Source organism: Archocentrus centrarchus, chromosome 13 (assembly GCF_007364275.1).
Source record: "Archocentrus centrarchus isolate MPI-CPG fArcCen1 chromosome 13, fArcCen1, whole genome shotgun sequence".
Classification (NCBI taxonomy): domain Eukaryota; kingdom Metazoa; phylum Chordata; class Actinopteri; order Cichliformes; family Cichlidae; genus Archocentrus; species Archocentrus centrarchus.
Window position 1 is genome coordinate 38,025,823 of NC_044358.1, and position 27,578 is coordinate 38,053,400.

The 27,578-nt window shown below is 38.9% G+C and overlaps 1 protein-coding gene across 1 annotated transcript in view; it reads left to right on the forward strand.

The window, feature by feature from the left end:
• Window positions 1–27,578, forward strand: part of lsamp (limbic system associated membrane protein) — a 1,252,509-nt gene that overhangs the window by 466,149 nt on the left and 758,782 nt on the right. The window lies entirely within an intron of this gene.

The window sequence follows — 27,578 nt, forward strand, 5'->3', positions numbered from 1 at the left end:
GATATTTTATGTTCTTCTGTGCCAGTCAAAATCCCCTTAATTTCATCATTGTCCCTAATGAGTTGGGCAAATGGCTCAGTGCTAATTGCAAACAGGAGGGATGACAGAGGGCATCCCTGTCTACATCCGCGTTCCAACTTAAACCTTGGCGATCTGAAGCCATTGACTCTGACAGCCCCTTGTGGGGATGAGTATAGAGTCTGTATCCAAGCTACAAATCTGGGCCCAAATTTAAATCTCTTTAGCATCTGAATAAGATATTTCCATGACATGCAGTCAAATGCCTTTTGGGCATCTAGAGATATTACAGCCGTCAAACTTTGTTTTCTTTTTGGTGTGATATAATATTTAATAGCTGACACAAATTATTACTATAATGCCTCCCAGCAATGAACCCGGTTTGATCTGGATGTATGATTTGAGTTGAAATGACATTTAATCTAGTCAGGATACCCATCAAGATACGTACATCCCCGTTAAGCATAGATAATGTCTATATGAACCACAATGAGTGGGATCCTTACCTTCTTTGTTTAATACCACTATAATTGCATCAGACAGGATGATTCCATAGTTTTAGTTTCTAAAATTCATTTATGAAACCATCAGGGCCAGGACACTTATTATTCTTAAGGGATAAAATAATTTTAAAACATATTACAGAAGGCTGACAAACCAAGTTTTATCAGTATTAACTGATCTGTGGTGCAATTAAAATCAGGTAAACTAGTAATGTTCCTCACAGACAGCTTTTAAAAACCTAATTTAAAGAAGCATTACCATAAAAAACAAGTTACACATGAGACCAAAGCATTTGTTTCCTTTGAGGTTATGGCTAACAGGTGATGAACTTCCTAAAGTAGTGTCTGAGGTTTTGTATCAGTGCTTCATTTAATGCCTGTATTAACTGCAGGGGTCTTCCTAGTAGAAATGGGTGATGAAGTATTCTTTATAGAATTGTTAATAATTTACCTTATTTTATACTACTTAGAATATGAAATTTTCAAGATTTCCAGCTCAGGCATCTGATTAGGAGGCCCCCTAGGTGAGGTATTTTGTCCATGTCCTATGGACTGACTCCAAAGGAGACCCAGAAAATCCTGAAGAGATCATTTCTCTGAGCTGTCTTGAAAATGCCTCGACATCTATTTCATCACCAGACGACACAGACATGTCTGCTTAAACATGACACTACAAAAGCACCAAATATGGATGTGTCATCCAAACAGACTTAAAGCAGACTAGGAAGTTGAATAATAATAAGTTTTCATCCATCATTTCCACTACTGTCCATGTTCTCAAGTTAGCATAATTTCATCTTGGTACAGTAATAAAGGAGTTACTAACAAGTTATAGGATTGCCATAGCTTTGCATTGCTTATATAAATTACAGCATCTTTAACCAAACCACACAAGACAGGCTCCTAGTAGAGCTGACTGACTGGCAAATTACCCAGCTTATATCCTGTAATTTAACCAGTGTTAGCTGGGAGTAGAAGTTCCAAAAAAACAGCCATGAAAGTGTATGACCAGAGCTGTTCAATCCAGTTGTAGCCAATACTTCTGGCAATGGCAGGTTTACTTTTCATGCAGTCTGCCACTTTAGTTTTTATTTTGAATATTATTATTTTTATTTTGTTTCTATGATATACAGTAATGAAAAACAAACACAATGATTTCTTAAGTCTCCAAAAAACAAAATATTTGCAAATAATTAAAAATCTAGTTTTCCTGGTGGTGCTGTTTGTACCTGCTGTGTGTGAGTTATCTTGTTGTATCGTTTGTCTCTTTTTTGCCACATTTGTGTACACTGTTTTACTTTGCGCAGTCAAATGAGCATATGTGACTGTAATTACAAAACCCAGGTAAACACAAGGCAAACCTCTCCAATCACTACAAAAATGTATTTCTTTACCAGCATAAACGGAATTATATATTTTTTTTTCTTGTTTGTTTTTTTCTGAAGTGATAATTTTGTCTTTTTTAGAAAATCTAATCTAAGATTCATATAGCTCTTCTAATCACATTAACTCACTCTTACAAGGACAGTTATTTAAAGTGGTGCTTGGCTTCATATGGCTTGGACTGGGGTGGGATTTTCATTATGCTGCTTCCCCCTCATTAAAGCTTGAATGTTATTAGAGTTGAGTTTTAGACTTCATTAGCACAGCTGATTCTATTAAGCAAAATGTGTTAATTACACTTTGTTGAAAGAATAATATTCATTTGAAATAAAATACTGTAGTCCCAGAGAATCACAATTTTGCTGTACTGCTTTGGAACTACTATGTTACAATCACAATGTTCTGATTGTATGCAGAATATGAACACAGCTCAAAACATTATATTCATGTTTAATGGATTTGTCACGTCCTGGGCCAGTGGCCCAGTGTTTTATGTTTTCTTGGTATGGTTTCCGTTTTCTCAGGTTGTTTTATCTGTTAGAGTTGCCCTCAGTTATTTCTAGTCCCTCCTGTCTCTCTGTATTCTGTGTCAGGTTTGCTTCTCTGTTCCCTTGTCATACTTCCTGTTTTATTTTGATATTCGTCCAGCCCCTGTCTGTTGTATTCAGTTTTGCTTCCCTCTGGTCTCGTCTTAGTTATCAGTGTCACCTGTGTTCCCACCTGTTTCCTCTTCCCTCATCAGCCCTTCTGTGTATTTAAGTCCTGCGTTTTCTATGCCTGTTGTCGCGTCGTTGATGTTGTGTCCCTACGTGTCCCCGTGTTCCAGTGTTTCCTGTGCTCCCTTCGTCTTCCTCCCAAAAGGTTTTGTATTTCTTTTTGTCCGGTCCCAATAAATTCCTTTAGTTATACCCATCTCTGGAGTCCTACGTGTTTGTCCTTCCTCGCCTGTTTCCTCCCCGGCCATGACAGAACGACGCGACCATACTAAAGACCCTGCAAGCTCCGGCCGCTACAACGGCACTCGCCTGGCGCTGGGGGGACCAGCTTTTTTGAACGGTTCCCGGCGACGCCGCTCACCGCCCCCGCCTAAACCGCAGGTCTGCCGCGTGGGCGGACTGTTTTTGGCGCCGGCCGCTCCCTCACCTGCCTCTCCGTTCGCTCGCCCCTCTTCCCTCTCACAGACGGAGCAGCAAGGGAGGAGGAGGGATTCCCGGCAGCTGCGGGAGGAGTTTTTTCCGGCGCCGCGTGGTATAACGCCGCGGCTATCCCAGCCGTCTGCACAGCCGAGTCTACAGCCCGCTTCTGTGGGGTGGAAGTTTAGCTCTCAGCAGCGGAAAGAGCAACTTCAGCCCGTCATGTACTCTGCTGCTTCCTCCCTCTCAGAGGAGAGCAGTAAAATTCTGATCCGAAGAGTGGACCGATTATGCTTGGACTTGTTATCTGACCCGTGTAAGGAGGAACAGGAAGTCATCACCACCAGGCTTCAAGACCTGATTGCCAGTTTCCCTTGGCTGTTGGACTCCTTGCACGGGTTAGTGAAAGACTTTGTAATCACCACCCTTCACCTACAGCCAGCACCACAGACCACTGCTGCAGCCTCTCAGCCACTCCTGTCAGTTCCCTTAGGTTCTTCCCAGTGTTCCCAGTCAGCTGTAGCTCCAGCTCCCCCTCAGTCGCAGTGTTCCCAGTCAGCTGTAGCTCCAGCTCCCCCTCAGTCGCAGTCCCAGACCCCTCAGTTAGCTCCAGCTCCCTCTGCTCACCCTGCTCCAGCTCCCTTAGCTCCAGCTTCCCCTGCACCCGTACCTGTTCCGCGGGTGGGGGCAGCCACGGACGGGCTGACCTCTGCACCCGTACCTGTTCCGCGGGTGGGGGCAGCCAGGTCCAAGCCTTCGCATCGGTTTTCAGCGTTAGCTGCAGCAGCAGGGTCTCAGTCAGCCTCTGTGGCTCTCCCTCGCCTTCAGTCAGCTCTAGCTCCAGTCGCTCTCCCTCGCCTTCAGTCAGCTCTAGCTCCAGTCGCTCTCCCTCGCCTTCAGTCAGCTCTAGCTCCAGTCGCTTTCCCTCGCCTTAAGTCAGCTCTAGCTCCAGTCGCTCTCCCTCGCCTTCAGTCAGCTCTAGCTCCAGTCGCTCTCCCTCGCCTTCAGTCAGCTCTAGCTCCAGTCGCTCTCCCTCGCCTTCAGTCAGCTCTAGCTCCAGTCGCTCTCCCTCGCCTTCAGTCAGCTCTAGCTCCAGTCGCTCATTCTCAGTCCCCAGTGTCAGCTCATTCTCAGTCCCCAGTGTCAGCTGTAGCGCCAGCAGCTCTGTCTCGCCCTCAGGCTGCTTCCACGCAGCCAGCAGCTCTGTCTCGCCCTCAGGCTGCTTCCACGCAGCCAGCAGCTCTGTCTCGCCCTCAGGCTGCTTCCACGCAGCCAGCAGCTCTGTCTCGCCCTCAGGCTGCTTCCACGCAGCCAGTCGTCTCCCGGCCTGCTTCCACGCAGCCAGTCGTCTCCCGGCCTGCTTCCACGCAGCCCATAGCGTCAGCTTCCATGCAGTCCCCTGCACCTCGGCTATTCCCCGAGCAGCCCCTGCTGCTCAATAAAGCAGCAGTGTGCCCTGTTCTGCAGTCCCAGCCTGCGCATCCGGAGCCTCACCATGTAGGCCCCGTTCAGCCCAAGGGCTCAGCTCAGTCCGAGCCGCCACGGGGTCCCGCTCAGTCCGAGCCGCCACGGGGTCCCGCTCAGTCCGAGCCGCCGGGGGTCCCCGCTCAGTCCGAGGGCTCTGAGCCAGGGGGTCCCGCTCAGTCCGAGCCGGTGGGGGTCTCCGCTCAGTCCGAGCGCTCCGAGCCAGGGGGTCCCGCTCAGTCCGAGCCGGTGGGGGTCTCCGCTCAGTCCGAGCGCTCCGCGCCGCACGAGGGTTCCCCACCAGAGCCCGGGGTCGCCCGTCTCCGCCGGCGCATGCCCCGCGGCCGGGCTCCAGTGCCTGCTCCTCGTCGCCGCCGCCGCTGGGAGCACGGTCGGCCTCCTGTGACTCGTCCTCGTCGCCGCCGCTGGGAGCGCGGTCGGCCTCCCTCATCCAGCCTCTGCTTTGTGGCCCCTTGGCCTGTGCGGCCTCCTGAAATATGTTTTCTGTTTTGGGCCTTCCCCTGAACTCTTCTGACCTGTTTTTGGGTTCTTGTGTTTTGTTTTGGTTTTCCCATACACTCCCCTGAACTATGGACTGTTTTTCCCCTGCAGTTTGCTGTTTGTTTTGTTTTGGCTCCTGCTCTGTTCGTGGACTTTGACCCTTGTATTGGACTGTGGAGCTCTCCAGCCTTGCGCCATTGCTTTTGTTTATTTTGTTCTTTTTGCTTATTGTCTTTTTGCCCTCATGTTCTAGGTCTTGCCCCTGTGCTTCCCTAGTGTTTTGGTTTTGTCCCTGGGCCTTCTTCCTTGTTGCTCCCTGCCTGGGTTTTGTTTTTTGTTTCGGGCCCTCCTTCCTGGTCCCCCGCCTCCCGCCCTGGTCTGGTTTTGTTTTCTTGTTTTGGCCGTCGGGAGCCGGCCTTTGAGGGGGGGTACTGTCATGTCCTGGGCCAGTGGCCCAGTGTTTTATGTTTTCTTGGTATGGTTTCCGTTTTCTCAGGTTGTTTTATCTGTTAGAGTTGCCCTCAGTTATTTCTAGTCCCTCCTGTCTCTCTGTATTCTGTGTCAGGTTTGCGTCTCTGTTCCCTTGTCATACTTCCTGTTTTATTTTGATATTCGTCCAGCCCCTGTCTGTTGTATTCAGTTTTGCTTCCCTCTGGTCTCGTCTTAGTTATCAGTGTCACCTGTGTTCCCACCTGTTTCCTCTTCCCTCATCAGCCCTTCTGTGTATTTAAGTCCTGTGTTTTCTATGCCTGTTGTCGCGTCGTTGATGTTGTGTCCCCGTGTTCCAGTGTTTCCTGTGCTCCCTTCGTCTTCCTCCCAAAAGGTTTTGTATTTCTTTTTGTCCGGTCCCAATAAATTCCTTTAGTTATACCCATCTCTGGAGTCCTACGTGTTTGTCCTTCCTCGCCCGTTTCCTCCCCGGCCATGACAGGATTTAAAGAAAAAAATCCTCACAATAGAGATGATCACCTGTGGTGTGTTGTCACTGCACTGTAACATGTATTGGGTCAACTTATCTCAAGATGTGTACTCTCACTATCAAAAGTGAAGAATATGTCCTTGAATGCACATACTAAATAAATATGTAGGAGTGCTTTTTTTGCATTAGAAACACCCTGTCTCAGCATGATTCTGAAAAGCTAATTCATGCATTGATTACTTCTAGGCTGGACTATTGTAATTCATTATTATCAGGCTGTCCTAAAAGCTCCCTGAAAAGCCTTCAGCTGATCCAAAATGCTGCAGCTAGAGTACTGACAGGGACTAGAAATAGAGAGCAGATTTCTCCCATATTGGCTTCTCTTCATTGGCTCCCTGTTAAATCTAGAATAGAATTTAAAATTCTTCTTCTCACATACAAAGCCTTGAATATTCAAGGCCCACCTTATCTTAAAGACCTCATAGTACCATATCACCCCAACAGAGCACTTCGCTCTCAGACTGCTGGCTTACTTGTGGTTCCTAGGATACTTAAGAGTAGAATGGGAGGCAGAGCCTTCAGCTTTCAGGTGCCTCTTCTGTGGAACCAGCTCCCAGCTTGCATTCAGGAGACAGACACCCTCTCTATTTTTAGGATTAGGCTTAAAACTTTCCTTTTTGATCAAGCTTATAGTTAGGGCTGGATCAGGTGATCCTGCACCCTCCCTTAGTTACACAGCAATAGGCCTAGGCTGTTTAGAGGTGCCCATGATGCAGTGAGTATTTCTTTTTTATTCACCTCCTTTCACTCTGTTTATACACCATGCTGCACTTACTCATTAGTTATTATTTCTTGTTAGCTCTCTTGCACATCATGTCTTTTCTCCTGTCTCCCGCCCCTCACTCCTAGATGACTGTCCCTCCCTGAGTCCGGTTCCATTGGAAGTTTCTTCATGTTAAAAGGGAGTTTTTCCTTCCCACTGTTGCTAAGTGCTTGCTCATAGGGGGGTCATCTTGATAGGTTTTCTCTTTAATCATTATATGGTCTTTACCTCACAATATAAAGCACCTTGAGTCGACTTTTTTAAATGTCTGTGGGAAAGTCTGAGTGCAGTAATCTCTCCTTACAAAGTTTGTTTTTCATGGACTCTGCTGCTTCATTTTTTGTTTAGATTATTTTTTAGATGTTTCTATAATGTAATGAAATACAATCAAAAGGCTCCTATAAGTTTATAAAAACTAAATGAAACAAACAAAAAAAAAATTAATAATTTTCGCAGTGGTGTCACTGCCAAAACATTTGGCCGTGACTCTAAAACTGTGTTGTTTATGTAAGCCATTATTGTTTTTTCTACAGTGTGGCACAGTCCAATAAAAACAGAGAACTTTATTAAAGATTGGTAATGTCAGAACTATAAGTGTCATTCTTACAAAACACAAATTTGCTAATTTAGCAAGAATGCAAAGAATTCAACAATAACTTGACATATTACAACATAAAGTGTTGCAAAAATCATAATAATAAAAACAAGGTAAGTAGATGCTTTAGAACAATAAGCGATCGCTAATTGCATTATAAGAGAGTTGGACCTGACCATTAACCCCAAAAAGAAAGTGAAAAGATTTTCCTTAAATGTACAAATTGAGATTACATTCTAAAAGTCATTTATATTCAATTAAGATTCATATATTTAATTTGTTTTTTTTTTATTTAAACACAAAATGAGATTCAAGTCTAAACAATGAGAGATGAATGGTTCAGCAGTGACACATTTCAGTGTGGATTTATCATTATGAAACCTAAAATTTATACTTTAAGGTGAATATTGATGGCGAGGCCAACTCAGAGACAGTGAAAGAGAAAGTTTCCTCATGCACCATAAGGAGAAACAGACTGAAACTTTCCTGACTGTAGAAGATTGAAGGAGTCTTGTTAAAACATATCTGGCTGCAGGTGCTTTTGATCAACTTTTCATTAACTCACAACTTTTCAAAATGACTAATGAGCCCACACTGAACAACCAGCTGGAGTTCTTTCTACATCATTTATAGTTTTGTACACCAGCAGAGTAAAGAGAAAAATTATTCTACTCGGTTCCATGAAAAATGCTTATATATCACAAAGATATGATGTTATCAGTCAACATACTTACGGTTAGTCTGAATGACTGTGAACTCACAACCTGCTCTTTTTTTTAAGTAGCACACAGAATACCAACAATATTCAGTACTTGATAATAGTCATCCCCAAGTAAAATGTAATATTTACATAATAATATTCAACTATATTTAATAAATGCTGTGTTATACATAGTAAATAAATTATGAACCTCAAACTAATGATTTATCCTTTTTAATATTGATTAAAAAGAAAAAAGAAAATAAAAGCTTTATATGACCCCAACAATTTGGATCACATTTCACTTTTGAAGAGGGTGAAACATTATTCTCCAGAGATTTACGATCAGGCTAATATTTTACCTCAATATAGTTTTCAGCTGACATCTCACAACCTTAATCATTTCATATCTCTGCAGTTACTGCAGGTGGTAATATTCTTCTCTGCTATCACATTTGGATTAATGGCAGGTTGAAAATGAGCACTAAACAGCAGATGCAGCTATACTCTGTATCAGGTTGTTTTACCTGAGCTGTCCAAGTGAACCACATATCTTAATGGAAAATTAAACTGAATATTTCCAATAGCTTCAGCTGTGGCTTTCAGTTTGTATATTTTTGATAAAACCTGACACATACTCAATTTAGTGTTTCAGTTCGTCTGCAGATCCTTTCATTGCATCTCTCCTGTTTAACCATAGTGTGACCTCGTTTTCCTAACTTGTCTACAGTGGATTTTCTAGAATTTTACTGAAGTGTTTATTTTTTCCTAGCTGCTCCATCAATCGGGCTGTGGGAAACCACCTGTCTGACTATTTTCTGACCTCACCTGCTCTACTTACCTGTTCGCTGATTAATTAATTGCAGGGATTTTGTAACCATAATAAAGAGGTTGCACAGAATAATACTCTGTTGTGTACTTAAATACTGTTAATTCTGGTAAGTGAGTGTGTCTATGATATGCATGACTATAAACAGATATGGACATGTTTTATTCATCATTACCCATGCTGCATGTCCCCTCACCCCGGCACACCGCACCCCAGCCTTGAATTCCACAGCCAGTAAACTACATTTTCTTCAAAACATGAGTTCCTTAATCATTACTGTTTAAAAAAGATGTGTCCCTTTGTCAGATTCTCCCGCGCTTTTTGTCACCCTTTCAGCACCAGAGAAGGTAATGTTTCTCAGTACTGAGACACAATGTACTGATTTCATAGGTTTCGATAGACATGCGTCAGCAGATCTGAGCCATTTTTTTTTTTGACTGTTGCTGCAGGTGGTAAAGCAAAAAAGAACCAGTAAAAAGCTCTTGCAACCAGTCAATTACTGCAAAGCTCTAAGGAAAGAAGAATTAGATTGCAGCTCAAGGGCAGCAGAAATCCCACATAGACCAGTACTTCTTTAGTCTGGGTGGTTGGTAAACTACCTGAAAAGAACAACTTAAAGGAGTGATATAATTGAAGAAAAAAGTTGACAGACTATGCAGAACTTCTTCATGTTAATGGTCTCTGGTGCTAACTTTAAGTAGCTGTTTTATATATTAAAATAAATTATAAGGGAACAATATGTTATTTTATACATTAGAAGTATAGTGAATGAAAAAAGAAAAAAGAAAGCAAAAATTTTTGAGTCTTCCTTTTTCGAGCCCATGTGGGGCTACCACCTTTTAAATAATAATAATAATAATAATGATCCTTAATCTTTGCAAGTAGATTTTTTTTTTATCTTAGTTTTGAGGGGGTTTTGTCAAATGAGGTTTAGTGATGAAGAGTCACCATATTTTTTATTTCTGAATTATTAGAGTTATTTCCGAACTGTATTGGAGCAACAACATGTCCTCCAATCCAAACGTAAGTATCCGTTCTTTCTGCATGCCCTGAAATAGGACCTATATGTACATTTCCAAAATTAGCACTCCTACCTGTGGCTTTGCGTGGCTTTGTGTTGTGGTCATGTCCACGGGTAATGCTTCTGTAGTTCAGGCAGTAGAACAGTGATCTGTTATTTGTAAGACTAATGTTTCAGTTCCAGGCTATTCCAGTCAGAATGCCAAAGTATCCAAGGACAAAATACTCAAGTGCTTGTGTGAATTAGATAAGGTGAGCACACTGAGCACTTTGGAAAAAAAAACACCACAAAATTCCATCTTTTTCACAACTTAACTTGTGGTGTAACATATACGCACCGAAAGCATTGTGTTTTTGTGAAACATTTGTCCTCAAAAAATGCACTGCAAAAACATTAAGTTGATGATGAGCTGTCCTGATGTCTCTAAACAAGAAAAGGAAGAAACTGAGACTCTGGGTTCATCCAGTTCTCACAAGATATGGCATTCTCACTTACCAGCGTAAGTGAGAATGCCATATATGACATGTTGTTGTTGATGCGGAGCAATGTCTTTAGCTTCTGTTGCTAACTGGAAACTTTTAACCTGATTAGTGGTACCAGCTAACCAGGAATCCTCTCCAGGCTCTCATGTAGCTGCTGTTAGAAGATTGTTGAGTATGAGTATATTCAAAGACCAAACCAAGGAAAATTGCTGAACATCATATTTTGATTGTTTTGCCATGAACATCACCTATTATAGACAGTAGTATGCCATTACCTCCAATGTGATCCCCTGGAGTATGTAAGTGCAGCTAAAAAATGAGCAAAGAAGAATCATCAGAATGAGCCATGTTTTTGTGGTTGGTTGTGTTGTATTTTCAGCAAATGTGTTAACATTTTCACCAATCTGTTCTATTAATTTGCTTGTGTTTTCTTTGATTTTTATAAAATATACCCACTGATTGTCAGTGGTAACTTGTGCTGCTAACAAAGCTATGACAGTGGCCACTGCGCTAGTTTCTACAGTGACAGGTTTCATTTAAAGCTTTCACTGAACGGTGTTGCCCCTGACTGATAGCTACTGTATATGAATGATAGTCCTGTCTTTTAGCACAACACTGCTCTGTCCTTCAATAAAGATTAAAACTGGGAGGAAAGAGAAAATGATTGACAGCTTCCAGTGAGTTAACATCACTTCCAGCTGCATCAGGAGGAGGTGGTCTGAGAAATGGCTGCTGTAGCAGCTGAGCAGAATTACAAAATACAAATCCCAAAGAGAAGAAGAGGCAGACAAAATCAACAAGTCTTCCAACTAAACAATTACCTGCCATCTGGAATGCTACAACAATACAAGCGAATCCCAAATAAACCCCCCAGAAAAAACGACTACCAAAATTTCTCCTGATGGTTTGGCCAACAACTGTTAAGGTAACTCACTGACATTTTTGTGTGTGAATGGGTAAATAAAGAGTAAACTGGTAACCACTTTGGATAAAAGCACTTTATTAATTCAGTCTTTTTCATATAGAAACGACAATGACAATTCACTGAAGAACATCTTAGAGTGCAAAGTTAGTTTGACAAAGTTTCTACATTGAATCAGACTCATTCTTGGTTCATTGCCCAGTGTCATGAATCAATTCTCCGTCTTCTTTTTTTAGCTGTATTTACTTCTTTTCAGGTCAATAATAGATAAATCATACATTTTACAAATGAGTGGGTGAAAGTACTTGGAGCACAAATATTGTGTGGGAAGAAGCAGATTTTAGGTTTAACAGACTCTATTCAGTTTCTCTATTCCATCTTGTGAGATCTTGCAAGGACAAAGGTTAAAGCAGCCAGCTAAAGAGGAACTGTACGCCCCTCAAGCTTTAAAAATGAAGTCTTAATTTGGCTGGTTTTATCTTTCTCTTTGCAGACTTCTGTATGGCTTGACTCCTACACAGAGCTAATAATCAAATTAGGCATGCTGTTTCTAATGTGGGTAAGTGCTAATTGTGGAAATTAATTGAAAACCCACCCATTATTATTGTTAGCTATTAGCTACATTCTAAAAATTCATCCCTACTATTTCCTCCTTTTCCTCTCAGCATCAATACTTTTATGGAGATAATAAACTAATAGTGCTGTAATGACAGAGTGCATTTGGAATTTAGAAAACCCACCATACTATCTAAAGTACTCAGTTTTACTATTGTTTGCAATAAAGAAACAATGTGGCACAGTTACTTTTAATTTTACAACTTTTTTTTTTCAGCTGTTTGTAAACCCGCATATATTCCAATCAATCCTACATACATCAATGAAACATGAAAAAGTTAGCATGTCTATATGCTGGTAGTCTTGAAAAATGCACCAATGTCATTTTGTTTTGGTTGCACAGTTTATACTTTAAGACTTTCATTTGTACAGTTCAAACACTGTGCCTGGCGGTGAGCCATTACTGAGAAATCTTTCTCAGTTAGACAGGGCTGAACTCCGCGAACCATGTAACAAATAAATGTACAGAAGCCAAACATATAATGATGAATGTTTTGTTTTCCTCTGTCATTTAGATTGTTTATGCAATATGTGGGTAGAAAAACCTCAGCCATAATTTCCAGCTTCAAAGGGAATCACAAGCTTCTCTATTGTCGTGAGCTCCATAGATACAGTAGAGCTGATGATAAATGAACGGGCAAGTAAACCTCGGTTTGCTCTTTTTCCCTGGATGTCTGTTTTCTTATTTAAATAAATAAATAAAAGTAGGATTAAAGGAGAAACAGAACTTGCATTTGTAACTTACATAAAACAATATAGATGTTATTTCATGTAAATAATAAGCAATAAATACATGTAGGGGACTATGGAATGCAGCCAGCCTCATGCAGATTTCTCATTAATGGTTTGTGCCATCTCTCTCTGATGCTGCCACCCCAGGGCCCTGTTCCAGCAAGCAGGTTCAACAAACTCTGAGTCTAATCATAAACTCTGAGTTGATTAACTTGTAGATTGTCAACTCTGAGTCATAGTAACTTTTTTAATTTGTAACCCAAAAAAAAGTGCAGGTCAGCATTCCAAGTCTAATGTAAAGTTTTGTCAGTAAAGGCAATAAGAACTTATATAGAACTTATAAGAACTGTTTAAGGACTGTCTAATGTCTAAAAGTGCTGATTTAGCTTCTTGGGTTTGGTAGGCAATCCATAAAACTGATGCAGAGGCCTGGTTCAGATCTTCCCTGAGGCTGTTTAGTGCATGCCTTCCAAGCTTTTGTGTTTTCTCTCCACTGTTCTATCAAAATAAAGGTTAAATAGCTCAAATATGTATAATATATATAATATAATATGTATAATATGTATATAATATGTAATATAAATGTCTAAGCTTTTATATTGATATATGCATGTACATATAAATAATAGTGGTAAACACCAACATGATCATACACTCATGTCTTCAAATGGGCAAGTAAAAAAAATTGGGAGGTGCACAACCAACCGAAATTACACCAAAGCACGGTTTGCGCCAGCAGATGTGATGTCACTTTTGCTGTTTGCCACCTTTCGCAAGAACAGCAAGTTAAATGGACCTATTACTGTCCACAGCCTGACAGAGGTAGAAAAACTGAGATTCTGAGATGATAATACACAATGTAATTGCTGTCTCCATTCTTATATTGACAACTGATTGATTATAAAAGCACTCATGATAAGTTATTGTCTTGTCACATCAAAAGCTTTGTAGTCCTTTGCTTTTACAATTCAAATTTTTGTACAATAGTGTTTCCCAAAAAACACTTTCATGTGAATTCCTTGGTTTTTTTTTTTTTTTTTAAACACACTTTCTATTGTCACGCAAATGTCAGTGTTAGCCATTAGACCTTTAATTGCAATCATTTTTGTCATGCTGAATATTAAACAGCTTCAGTGCAGTGTGCTAAACTGCAAGCAGCCCTCAGCATTTAGGTTCAGTCAGTATGAAAAGACCGCAGTGCTTCAGTGTGTATCAGTGCAAACAAACAAGTACTTCTGGATGCAGAAACAAAGGGCTCTGAGCTCCAGCTTATCAAGCAGCCTGAAGCTGTCATTTACTTAAATCTGTGATGATCATGACAACAATCATCAGACAGGCCAGCTATGTATGGAGTCAATACGCATTCGTGTTTATATTTGCCGTTCTGTGCCTACATATTCATAGAAATTAATAGGCATGTGCTTTCGTGCATTAATGAGAAGGGAATGATGATCTGTAGTTGTTGCCTGCCTCAGAGAGGCTGAATAATCTCCTAAGCTGACTTGACTAATTACACAGTTCAAGGGAGAAAATGACTGGGTGAGTTACAGGAGGCTAGATGGACTCTGTCAAGGCAATAATAATAATAATTAAAATAATCATAATAATAATAATAATAATAATAATAATATCTGGGAGGGTCCTCTATGTCAGGCAGACATATAGTAGTATAGAAGGTGATATCATGTATCATGAATGATTGATTATCGTGCACAGCCAAATCCTTGTATTAAAGAAGAAATTCTTCTGCTGGCTCAAAACACTGAAATTGCCCACGGTGTCTTGGAGATGCCATTAAATGAAAGCTCAGAGGCTTTGTAATTTAGCATAGCAAAGATCTTTAGCTTAAACTGACCAAATATGTGATTAAATCTGTAGAAGAAGCTGATCAAACTGCAATGCCTGGAAACAAACAAACAAACAAACAAAAAAGCCCTGCACCACAATTACATCTTAAATTCATCTAAAATCAAAATGCTGAACTTTCTGTTGAGTTGGTCTAAAAGACCTCTTTGTAGTTTTCTTTTTTTTTTTTTTTTTTGATGAGCCTCCCAAAGGTTTGAGAAACAGCACCTCTGCATTATTTTTCTTTGAAACAGAATAGTGTGAGGCTGCTAAAATGTTTTAGTCATTTCGCACCCCTCATGTTCAAATATTTACAAATTTTCATCACTTCGGATGCATGTGCAAAACATCATGAGCTTCTGAACATGTGAACATGTTTAGGCCCTCAAAAATCCACTTTACTGTCAGCGATCCATCCTTAATTAGATCTGTATATTAAATCTTAGCTTTGACCTTTGATTCTCTTGTATATTCTATATGAAACTAATGTCACCCACACGTGGAAGCCATTCCAGGTGAGTGGCATAAACCAGCAATTTAGGCCAATCCAGCAGATAATTCTATTTCCTTGCCACTGTTTGTTGTCACTTTAGATTTTAATGGCGATGCTTGTTTGTTGTTTGCAAGAACTTTGTGTCACTAGAAAGTATTAGAGTGGCAGGTGTTGGCTAGTTTCTGTATCATTAGCGGTGCATTCTAATTACTGAACTGTGGTTGCTCATTATGTATCAAGCATTTTGACAGGCAGTATGAAACTGGTCAGCACTGGTCTTTTTGAAAAGTGAGGTTTAAGCTCTCACTCAGCGGGAGAGTGGCTTTTCAGATGATAATGACATTAATTTCACAAGTCAGCCCTAGATGAGTGACTGTAACTGTTTTCTCCCTGTGCTTTTTAGACCTTACACAGAGGAATTTGATCTGAGAATGCAAATGTCCAAACCTGGATTTAAGTATGTGTGGACAGAGCAGAATAAGTGGGGTTAATGTTACCTGCCTCCTGCATATAGTGAGAATGCATGTGACACAGACAATCTGTTGTCTCCAAGATGTGAGGAAGGGCAACCAAAACTAAACCCTCATCCTCTAAACTCATGTTGTTCCTCATTTCATGTTTTGCAATATCACCACCACTGCTGCTACTGTATCCTATTTATCCAACCCCCTGACTACAGATCATCACAAAATCAAAACTCCAGTATCAGTAGTAATATGAGGGGGTGTCAGGGTCAGGCCTTGCATAATGAAGCAAAAACAAACAAACAAACAAACAAACAAAAAGCCGCAGCATGGTTTTGTTCTGTTATGTCAAAGGTAGCACCAGTAAAATGGCTGCACGACCTCAGACACCTGTCTCTTGGATGGGTGTTCAGGAACGTAATTTCATTGTATGTCTTGACGTATAATGTCAATAAAATCTTTTTGAATCTTATGTCAAAGAGTTCTAGTGCTAAACTATCCTGCCAGCAGTCCAAATTCAGAAAATTTGGTCCCTACTAAACATTAAAATGCCTGTGAAAGGATGTAAAAGTGTAAACTAATCACATTTCCTGCCATACAAATGTTGAGCCAGTCAGGCTGTTAAAAGTTAAAGTACATCCCTTTAATTTGACCCAGCTACCAATTCCATTAGCAGATTTGCCACCATTAACTAAGGTTTAATTATAAGCAGTAATGAGAATGCAACATTAATGGATGTGACATGTGAGACTGAACTAGTGAGCCTGGAAGCGATGAAGATACAGCTGTCAGTCAAGAGAGAGGGCGGATACAGAGAAAGACAAAATAAATAGACATAAAACTGGTCACAATTTTGAAGGTTAGGCAAAAACATATGATTTCCTTGCCTCTCCTCTCCTCACCTCTTCTCCACTCTTGATTAACTGCATAACAATCACAGTTTGGCAGCAGGGATGCTCTTTAATGTATTCAGCTTAAAAACAACTCTCTCATTGTGGTGGGGATTAGTTGTCCCTCCATGCAGTGTGGACAACTGAGGAGTGCATGGAGTGAGCCAAGAGCAGACACACACAAACTCACACAGGAGCAATTTGTGTTATAAAAAAAAAAAAAAAGAATGAAAGAAAGAATATGAAGGCCTGATGGGTGAAACATGAAAACATAGTATTGGTGCTTTTTGAGTATCACTGGTCATTTCTAGCTTAAATATGTATCAGAGAACATGGTGGTTTATGAATTCTTGATTTTTTGAAAATTTTACCTGTGATTTCAGTTTCTTCTGTTCACCACAGTATATATATATATATATATATTTTTTTTTTTTTTTTTTCACACTGTGATCTCTGAATCCCTCCACAGAGAAAATTTGATTTATTTCACCCACTGTTTTTAATGGGATCACTGAACAGCCACACTTTAATCTGACATTAATTAGCTCTTAATCAGCCCAGTGATAGATTGTGCCAAAATATTATGGAGAAAGGTTTTAGTCTCTTGTGGCAACAAATGCATCTTGCGTTTTCAGCTCATGCCACAGAAAGGCACCAAATCACCTGTGGTGTTTCACAAAATAGTTCGATTTTATCTGGTTTAAATATTGTCCAACTTCATGATTTTTTTTTTCTTTCCCATTTCTCTGCCCACTGTAACTGCTGAAGCAATTAATTCATTAAATGGTACAAAATTAAATACCCCGCTGGTTTTTAATGTACAAGTGGATGCCTTATGCTCATTGTGATTCATAAAAAATAATAACCCCACAAACCCTAACCTGGGTTGACAAATGTTAAATTACCCATCAGTGCCTTAGTAGTGTAGTAATGTAGTGACCACACAGGGTCTATTTACTTTCCTCACTGAGACAGGGTGATGGTGGAGTGATTAGCATGAAAGTTCCCCAGCTGGGGCCTTTCCGTGTTGACTTTGCATGTTCTGCCTGTGCCTGCATGGATTTCCTATTGGTGCACCAGCTTCCTCCCACGGTCCAAAGACATGCATGTTAGGTTAAACGCTGATTCTAAATTGGTCATGAATGTGAGGCAGGTGAAGTACTTGAAGTGGATAGAATAAAGTGCTGTGGTCTGAGATGCTTTGAGTGGAGAGTAAGACTAGAAAAATCTACATGTAAGTGCATTAGGTATACTTTTTTGTAATTTTAACTCTGTACACAAGTAAACTAGAATTCAATTCAAACTAAACCACTGACACTACTCATCTGAAAATGCAATTTACATCAATGGAGGTATCAGTAGAAAGGCAGCATGAGAGTTAAGTGCAATATTTGTTGATAACGTAACAAAAATTGTGCAGGAGGCCCAGATGGCAAAAAAACAAACAAAAAAGGTTTAGTCTGCACAAGTTGGCATTGTTTACATATGAAAAGTGACAAAGCATCATTTAGTTTCATGTGTGATGATTTAAAACCTTTTGTGAAGACATTTCTTTGGTTGCATTCAAACTCTGAAAGCCTATAATTCTAAAAGTTTACAGATTTGGTGAAAGTCTCGTCTTTTCTGTCCCAAACCAAGCATCAGTCTTTAAGTAAATGCGAATGTGTTTCACGGCTTTAGGGTAGTCCAAGTGTAAATCATTAACAGTCCAAACAAGAGGCAAGGTACTTGATGTAGGTTTTGGATACCGTCCATTAAAATACCTCCCTCAAAATTGAAATGATGCCAGTAGACAGGAAATGGCTAGATGGGCACAGCTTCATTGGTGACAGCACCCCCCAACAGATCCCAGTCCTCCTCAAAATCAGAAGCCTTAGTCTGCAGTCACTGTCCACCTTGTGCTGAACTCGCATGTATACAATTAGTATTAATTTCTTTATGTAAATCTCAATAAGATACTTCCAAACCCAATGCAATTTCCCCAGAACTCTATATGGTGCCCAAAACTTAGTAGTTGTAGAGCGCCATCACCACATATTTCACAAGTTTATTGTTATCAAAACCATACTGTTAAAATACGGTACATTTCCAACACTACCATAAAATGGCAACTTAAGTTTTACAGGAATTAGAGGTTACATGGTATTTTAGATTCTTAGACCCCAGATATTGCCCTTACGTTAATTCATACAACTATAACCTACTATCTCAAGAGTATAATAATGCAAAAGCCTATAGAGAAAATTCAGATACTTAAGACATAGCCATGTCAATTTAATTACAGCATGACACATTCCAGTTGTCTAGGAAAATTGATTTTGGTTTTCTAAATGATATTTAAAATCATGATCCAGACATTAAGGCCATATAAGACCCTTAAAAGGCATATATTCTTAATTTCCAAAAAAAGTTAACTAACTTATGTAAGTCAGGAAATCTATTGTTTAATTCTCAGTGCAGAGAAGAGAACGGGAGGACTGACCTTTAAACCTCTTAATCTGGACCAGTTTTTTGGTGTTGTCCCACTGCTTTCAAATAAAATTTAAATAAAATGTATTTCAGATTAAGAAACTGGGATTACTAGTTCACTACTTTTAGTCCTTTAATATCGTTTACCTTTGCCTTCCTAGAAGTGACTTGAAATGAACCACACTAAATGTTCCATTTGGTTACTGAGGTCCTTTTAGCCTCTGGATAGAGTTTCAATTAGAGGGCAAATGAAGTGTGGCAGAAAAATTACCATCTCCACTTCTTCATTATTTTAGTTTAAGAAGTCTTTTTTTTTTTTTAACAAACAAATACATTCCATATTCAGCAAAGACAACACACTATAAAAGTAATTACATTTCAGAAACATGACTTGAATAAGTATATTTCATACTGATTTGTATAAATTAAAAAAAAATGATGCTCACTGTCACACATGGGTTAACATCAGCAAAAATACAATACCACAATAAGTGGATGTTTATTTATATACACAGACATTTATTGATTTAATAGTGAGATAAATGTTGGTCCTCTTTGCTTTTATAGAAATAAACAAAGAAAGACAAAGGGGAGAAGGTCTGACTAATTGCTTTTAACAGAGAATTATTACTGCATGTCATATGGTCAGAATAGAGATTTTTTTTTTTAAGTCCATTCTTCCAAAGGAACAACTCTTAAAAACACTAAATTATCAGATAATCTGAACAGATAGATGCCATTTTTAGCCCCAGCTGACAGCAAAAAAACATACTTTCCTGTCTGTCATATACATCGTTGATGCCTCAGCAGGATAGTTGTACCAATCAAATGCTGTGACAATCTGCGTTTTTGGCAATCAGATCTTTATTTAATTTTGATTTTGATCTTTGATTATTTTAAGTAGATTTCTTGAATCATTTACATATGGCAGTATGATTGATATGGTCATGTTTAGGCCGTACTAAACTGCTTTGGTTTTGGGTAACTACATTTACCTTTGTGTTAGTGTTATGAAGAAAAATGCTTAATGTTCCAAAGATGTCTTTGACATGACACCACTTGTTGTAGACTTTAATATTTAGAAGTAATTAATTTTATTTTTAGGATTGTTTTCCCTTCTAAATAGAGAATGATGTCCCTGTTAATCTGATTTGTCTTACAGACTTTAATATCTTGCGCTCAGTGAGATCAGGTCTCATCAGGTTCACCAGGTGTAACAGTTTTCTTTGTTATCACTTCTCAGCTGCAACAGAGAGACCAGTGTAGTGAGTGAGTGTTGATGCAGCCTGATGAGACAAAGTAGACAGCAGTCCAGATTGTAATATTTCTTTAGGATCCTGTAATTTCTGTTTAGCAGTGTGACAGCGGCTCTGGGAGTGCCTTGGTTTGATGCATTCCAGATTTCTCTGATTTTGTAGGTTAAGTCCTGCATTCTGGTTTTCCCATTTTAAAGTCTCCTTTTGGCAGTAAATGAACACTAATATGGCTTATGGCATAAAGAAAGCTGTAGCGATCTTCACCTGCTGTCATAAATTGCTCATAATAAGACAAAGACACATTAATTAAGCCCGTAATAGCGTTCTGTGTTTGGCTCACTGCTCATTATTTCTTACTGCTAAATGTCCTGTCCTGTGTTGTTGCGATATGAAATTCAACTTATATTTGAGCATCTATGGCTTGCAGTCATCAACATAGTATCTTCACAATATGAAAGTTTTATAATCAGATGAATGGGTGGATCATAAAAAAGAGAGAGTTTATGGATTATTATTATGAATGGTCAGAAGAGATCATCAGATTATGTGTTTGCATATCAACAATTTAAATCCCAAACAATGCACTGGGCGTTTGCTTATTTGTGAAACAAAGTATCAATGATCAGCAGTGTTACTTTGGTAGTTCTGTCTGTCTGCAGTGGGTTCTTTGTCTGTTATCACATTTTACTAAAGCTGGGATCGTGAACAAAATGACAGAATTTGGGAACACTATGATGGGATTTTCTTTTCTTTTTTTTTGTATTATCCCTCTCAGAAGAAAAAGAAAAGAAGAAGAAAAAACTTTGTTCCTTCTCCGCTGTGCAGCCCGTAAAAAGCTTTTCTTTCTTCAGTGTCTAACTGATTCAGGTTTGCATGTTTCTTACATCTTCAAAGACAAGGTTAGCACAGCTGTGGCTTGAGAGGCAGCAGTATAACCATAACTGTCTGGACAATATATTGAAATGCAGGCTCTGTTTTGCTGTGGGTGCGCAGCTTTGTTTTGATCAGAAGGACAGTCTTCAGTATTATGTGTCCTCGCTCTGCCGTGCTTTCTGCAGCTCATCAGGTTACCAGCAGGCAGCTGCGGTGTGCTTTTCAAAGCTCCCACTTAGTGTGTAATCAAACACAGGGCTGGCATACACGCACAACTATGTGCAGAATGTAATGCCTGAACTTAATCTTGAGTGAGAACTTACAGTTTGCAACAGCCATAATCTCCATTTAAGTGAGGCAACTACTGGAAACATTTTAATGGAGGGAGACAGAATATCAACCAAAAATCTAGAAAACACTTTACATAAAAGTCATAAACTGATTTGCGTGTCATTGAGTGAGACGTGTCTGATCCTCTACAATCCAGCTAGAATTCTGGCTCCCACATTAATCCATGTGGCACACAGATTACAATTAATAAATTAATTACTCCTGATTTCAACTCCTGTCCAAAGAATCAGTTTCTTCCATTCTAACTTCACCACCATGGACAAGACCAAAGAGCTCTCAAAGGACATCAGGGATGTGACTGTAGACCTGCACAATGTTGGAATGAGCTACAAGATCATCAGCAAGAAGCTGGCAACTGTGATTATTCAGACATGGAAGAAATAAAAAATCACCCTTAGTCTAGAGCTTCATGCAACATCTTGCCTCACTGGGTGAGTTATATTATGTTAAGGTATACTTTTATACTATTTTATTTTATTTTTACTGTAAAGGTGTGAATCTGTTTACAGGGACACATTGTGGGGACCAGCAATCATTTGGGGACAAAAAGCAAATATGAGCTCTTTCATGTTGGGAGACTGTTGTGAGCAGCATTTGATGTCTGACTTCCCATTTGCATTTCAAATTCATAAGTGAAATCATAAATTCATTTCCAACAGTGCCAATACTGATGAAACTGTCTTAATTTGATGTATTTCAGAATTAGACCAGAATGGTAATTTTGACGCTTTCCAGTGTAATGTCAACAATTTTCAAAATGTAATTTTAGTATACATTCACATCAGATTAAAAAAAATGCATCTAATGTTGATTTTATTAATGAAACATTTGAATCTTTTTGATGACATTTGCTGTACTTATATTACAGTTAAATGGAAAAATTATGTAATCTGTTGCTATGATTTGACAGTGACAATTCATAGTTCATAACATGTGGATCCATCTACTGTGGTTACTCTGTCAGTGTGTGCATGTTAATTTATTTGTTTATTTATTTGTTGTTTTTAAGTTCTCACTTTGATAGTTCACTGTAAATGCTAAAGAAAGGAAATTACTTACCAAATTGTTAAAAAAAAGTATCCATTTTCTTAACCACTCATCCAGTATTAATTGTTTGATAGATTGATTGAAAGCTACAGAAATGGAAATGGGTTATGGTACTTGTAATTGTTGTCTGCTTGGTGCAGTCCTTTCACTTCAAATAACTTAAATCCCTTAATGTCTTTTTTTCTTTTTTTTTAAAAAAGGGAGCCAAACAACCAAATGCGCACAAAAAGTGATTTTCAAAATAAAACAGGAAATAATTAAGTCAAATTCGATTGTGACTGTAACACACAAAACAAGAGACAAAGGAAATGAAACATAATAACAATAATAATAACAATAATAATAATAATAATAATAATAATAATAATTAAAACCCTGTCTGTTTTTTTATGCGTATGCCACTTATAACAAACATAAATGACATACATAACTTAAACAAAAAAAATTAGCCATATAATGAAAATGAATAGAATGAAATGGGATAATCAGTGTTGCCAGTTCCTCAACCACTGTTGTACGTAAGCACTTCCAACAAGCAACCTCAAACCTGTTTAGTGTCAGCACCTGTGTATCCACACCTGTCTGTCTTACCTGCTGCTTGTGTTGGTGCAGAATTGTCTGCTTGCTGTTTATTTGTTTGTTTTTAAGCCAACTCCACCCAATTTCCAATTTTGTTAGATCATCTTTGCGCATCTGCCAGTGGTGATCAGCACTCCAATCCAGGCAGATGGTAATCTGATAATTGTTCATAAAGGAGAAAATGAATATTTAATGACCTAATAGAAATTGAAATTTCGTTTTACTTTCAGTCAGGGAGTTTTAAGTATCTGCCCTGAGGTATCATTTGCAGAATGAGCTTATGTTCACTTGATTATGACTATCCTTAGTTGCCTGAGGAAATCATTCTAACTGAATTTCTCTACCTTGGTCAGTCTTTTACTTCTTTGTTCTTCATATATATCAATATATCAATCATAGACTACTCATTCAACTAGTTGTTACTACTTAGCTAACACTTGCTCAGTGAAACATTAATTTTTACTTGACAGCTTATGCCTGCCTGAAGTTCTGGACAGTCAATAGACATCTCGGAAGACAGAGGTCCTTGCAGTGATTAAAAAAAAACAAAAAAAAAAACTGACCAATGTTCTTTTTTATTTTGATACTGCCTTCTTAAAGATATACAAAGTATTTTGCTGGAATCTCTCACACATCACATTGATCTTCTTTACCTAAGCTTTCCCTCAATTAACAGGATCTCCATAGAACTTGTTTGATAGGTAAAATATTCCTGCCTTATTTTATATTCCTATCTAAAGTAGGGGAAAGAAGTTATAAAGGTTACCAAGGATGCAAAAGCAAACATACATGAATTTAAACACATTAGAAAATGTTTGCTTTTTCATATTGCAGATATTTAAAGAACTCTATGCTTTAGGCATTTAGGCTCCTTATGATGATATATGATTAAAATCTTGGCTAAAATGCCACTAAGTTTGTATCACTGCAACTCAAACTGGACCCTGACTGGAATTATTTTTAAATCGAGCTGAAATGTTTTTTTTAACGCAGAATTAGTTATGCAGTTGTGAATAATCAATTCAATTCGCCAAATGATAACAGTCACCATTATATTATAAGGCAGGTGTCCTCAAATCCAGGCCTTGAGATCTGGGTTTAGATGTGTCTGTGATCCAACACACCTGAATCAAATGGCTGAATTACCTCCTCAGTATGCAGTCAAGTTCTCCAGAGTCCTGCTAATGACTTCTACATTTGACTCAGGTGTGTTGAAGCAGAGACACATCTAAAAGGTGCAGGACACCAGCCCTCAATGCCTGGATTTGAGGATCCCTGATTTATGAGGTGAATGCATTATCAATATGCTAAATTTCAATCTGACTGTGATTTTTGCTTTCCACTTTATTTAGTTAACAGAACAAAATACACCTTTCACAACATTTCACATTTTAAAACTTTTTTTGTTTTTGTTTTGGAGACTTAAAATATAAATGTACTTGCCTGGAAAACACTTCCGGTTAACGTCTATGGTAACCAATAACAATTGATATTTTATAATGCTGAACATCTAAAGTGAGTCATCACAGAAACATTACTGTCACCTAAGCCACTTGGATATTCTTTGACTTTGCAAACACTCTGCCAACAGGCTCTGTCATTGTGTGGGGGTCTCAGTCTGTGAGGGATTTCTTCTCCTCACTTTGTTTCTCTTTACTCTAATTTCACTTTTTCCACAGTGTTTCATGTGTTTGTGTAAATTGAGGTGTTGCCACAGTAGCAAATAGCCTTCATAAACATTTAAGAGTATTCAGTGTCTTCATTTACAGCTGTAAAATTCAAAAATTCAAAGTTCTCTGCCATCCTAATGTGTGAGTCACATGACAAAATGTAGCAGAATAGAGGACGGGGAGCAGGAGCAACCCCTATAGAGACATACATTTCAAGTCTCCCATTTTGGCCGGGAAACTCCCGTATTTTACCCCTCTATCCCACCGTCCTCCCATATTAGTATTTTCCTGTTAATTTCCCGTATTATAATATAATTAAAAAAAAGCATTCCTGTGCCTCTCCGAACTCTGTCACTATCCTCGTGGGAACTGTCGCCCGGGTGGCAGTTCTGGTGAGGTTAGTGCCGACAGCGGGAACAAGTCTGGATCAACAACTGGACCTTGGTTGGGCTGGTGAGATGGCTCACAGCGGGCGGAGGAAAATTTCCCTAATTTTTAAATATAAAACTTGACAGGTATGTATTGTCATGTAACGCTGTGTGGCAGGCAGGATGAGGACGCCAATGCAGGACACTTGACTCGCGATTAACTAAACAAAACTCAGCTTTATTGCTGGAAAAAACAAAGAACGGAACTGGGCGAGGCCAGCAGAGTAAACTCAAACATGGGTTCACAAGGAAAACCAGCAACGAACACTAGCGATGACTACTACAAGAACACACAACAAGCAGGGGAAAACACAGGACCTAAATACACAAGGGCTGATGAGGGAAGCAGACACATCAGGGAAACACAGGTGAACATCATGACACTAACAACACAGGGACACACAGGTGAAACTAAATATAACTTAAAACGCGGGGTCAAAGGACCCAGGGCCATGACATGTATAGAGAGATCTCAGAGCTGTCAGAGACTACTTCTTTTATTCACATCAATTATGTATGTAAAATAAATGGAAGGAAAGAATAAATGTAGCTTCTGAAAGGTACACTTAGATCAGGTGAATAAACACACCATCCAAACACTTTATTTAATTAAAGAAGGTTTAAATAACAGGAATGTAGCACGATGTGAAAACAGTGCCCTGTTAATTTGTGTTAACAAGAAGTCAAACCTGCTGATGAGAAACAACCAGACAGAAGGGAAGGCAGTGTGAAATAAGGATTTTTTCTGTGCCTTTGTCCCTGACTACTTTTGTAATTAAATGTCAGCAGTAAGTAATGATGCTCTCCAGACTGTAAGTAGATCAGCTCTAAAGGGAAATGTAAATATTTGCTAATGGATGACTGAGTCAGCACACAGTGATTGATTAGCTGCTGAGCTAGACTTGATAAATCATTTTCATATTCTTTCCTTTTATGTATATTTATTTTTTACATTTTATATTTCATAAAAACACAAGTGTGATGAATATTTTTTGAATTCCAAAAAGGTTTGACTGCTGTCTAAAATGTTTTAAAAAAAGAAAAAAAAAAGAAGGCAATGATTTATAAAGCTCGTAAACCCATATTTTACTGAATTTGATGGTAACAACACCTCAAAAAAGTTTGTACTGGGCCAACAAAAGACTGGACAAGTAGTGCTAATAAAAAATAGCTGGATGAACATTCTGCAACAGATTACATTAACTGGCAACAGGTCAGTAACATGATTATATTAGGTATAAGAGTGAGACATTCTCAGAAGTAACCTCAAAAAAACAACTTAGGAAAAAAAAAAAAAACACAAAAATACAAAATAAAGCAGTGCTGGAGCCAGGAATACAAACACTAGCAATCTAGGGGAAACCATGGAACAAGGGAGCACAGAACCAAGAAGGTAAAGATGGAGCACAGGAGCACACAATATAGAGGAAGGATGTGACCAAGGTGAAAGGGATACTCAGACAATATATACTATAATATGTACTAGGTAATGAGGCTGGGGGAAACGGGTGGGGAACACAGCAGGAACAAGTCAGGAAAAACAAGACAAGGGAAGTTAAATTCATTACAAAGCACATGAGACAAGAGATTATCAAAAGAAAACAGGAGCTAATTTACACAGAGACACAGAGTCATGCACCCAAACTTGACACAGAAAGACAACCACAGAGACGGGACTGGAGAAAGAGAACGGGAACACAAAAGGGGAACATCTCTGATGGACACTTGGCACAAGAGGATGGAGCACTAGGGGAAGAATAATTCTCAAAAATAACTAGGGACCAAGAACAAGATGAATCACACTAAGAGGGAAAAAGTACATGAAAAGAAGAAGAAGAAATTACATAATTATTTAAATAAAGAAAAGCTAGAAAGTCCAAAAAACTCAAAACCACTGGTAAACAGGCCCAGGACTTTGAAAAAAAAAACTGTATCTGCAAACTGAAACAATTTCAGAATATTGTTCTTCAGTGTAAAATTGGGATTTTTACATTGAATATTTTTAATTCTTCATCATCTACAGTAAACAATTTCAAAAGATTCTGAGAATCTGGAGACATCTCTGTGTACAAGGGACTATTCCAGAAATGAGGTTTATCAAGGTTACAGGTCAAAGTTCTATCATGCAAAGAAGAAGCCATCTGCAAACATGATCCAGAACCTCTGAATTATTCTCTTGGCCAAAACTCATTTAAAGAAGAGGGGATGATGCACAGTGGGAAACATGGCCCTGTCCCAACTTTTTTTTTTTTTGCAGCTGTCATCTAATTCAAAATAACTATTTTTATTTGCAAATCATTGCATTTTGTTTTTAAATTTTACAGTGTCAACTGTACCTTTTTTTTTTTTGGAACTGGTATTTTTACCAGCTCCCCAAGAAGCTGCAGCAGTTGTCTGCTTTATTTCACCCTTAAATTCCGCAAAAGTGTAATTTATTTGTTTGTTTGTTTCTAACATTGCACTCATTGCATGATCTGTATGTAGCATTACTTCTCCTTAAGCTGAATCCCTCTTGCAAACTGTCTTTTTCATCAGGCAACATGGAGGACTTTTTCTAAAGGATTCATCCAGTT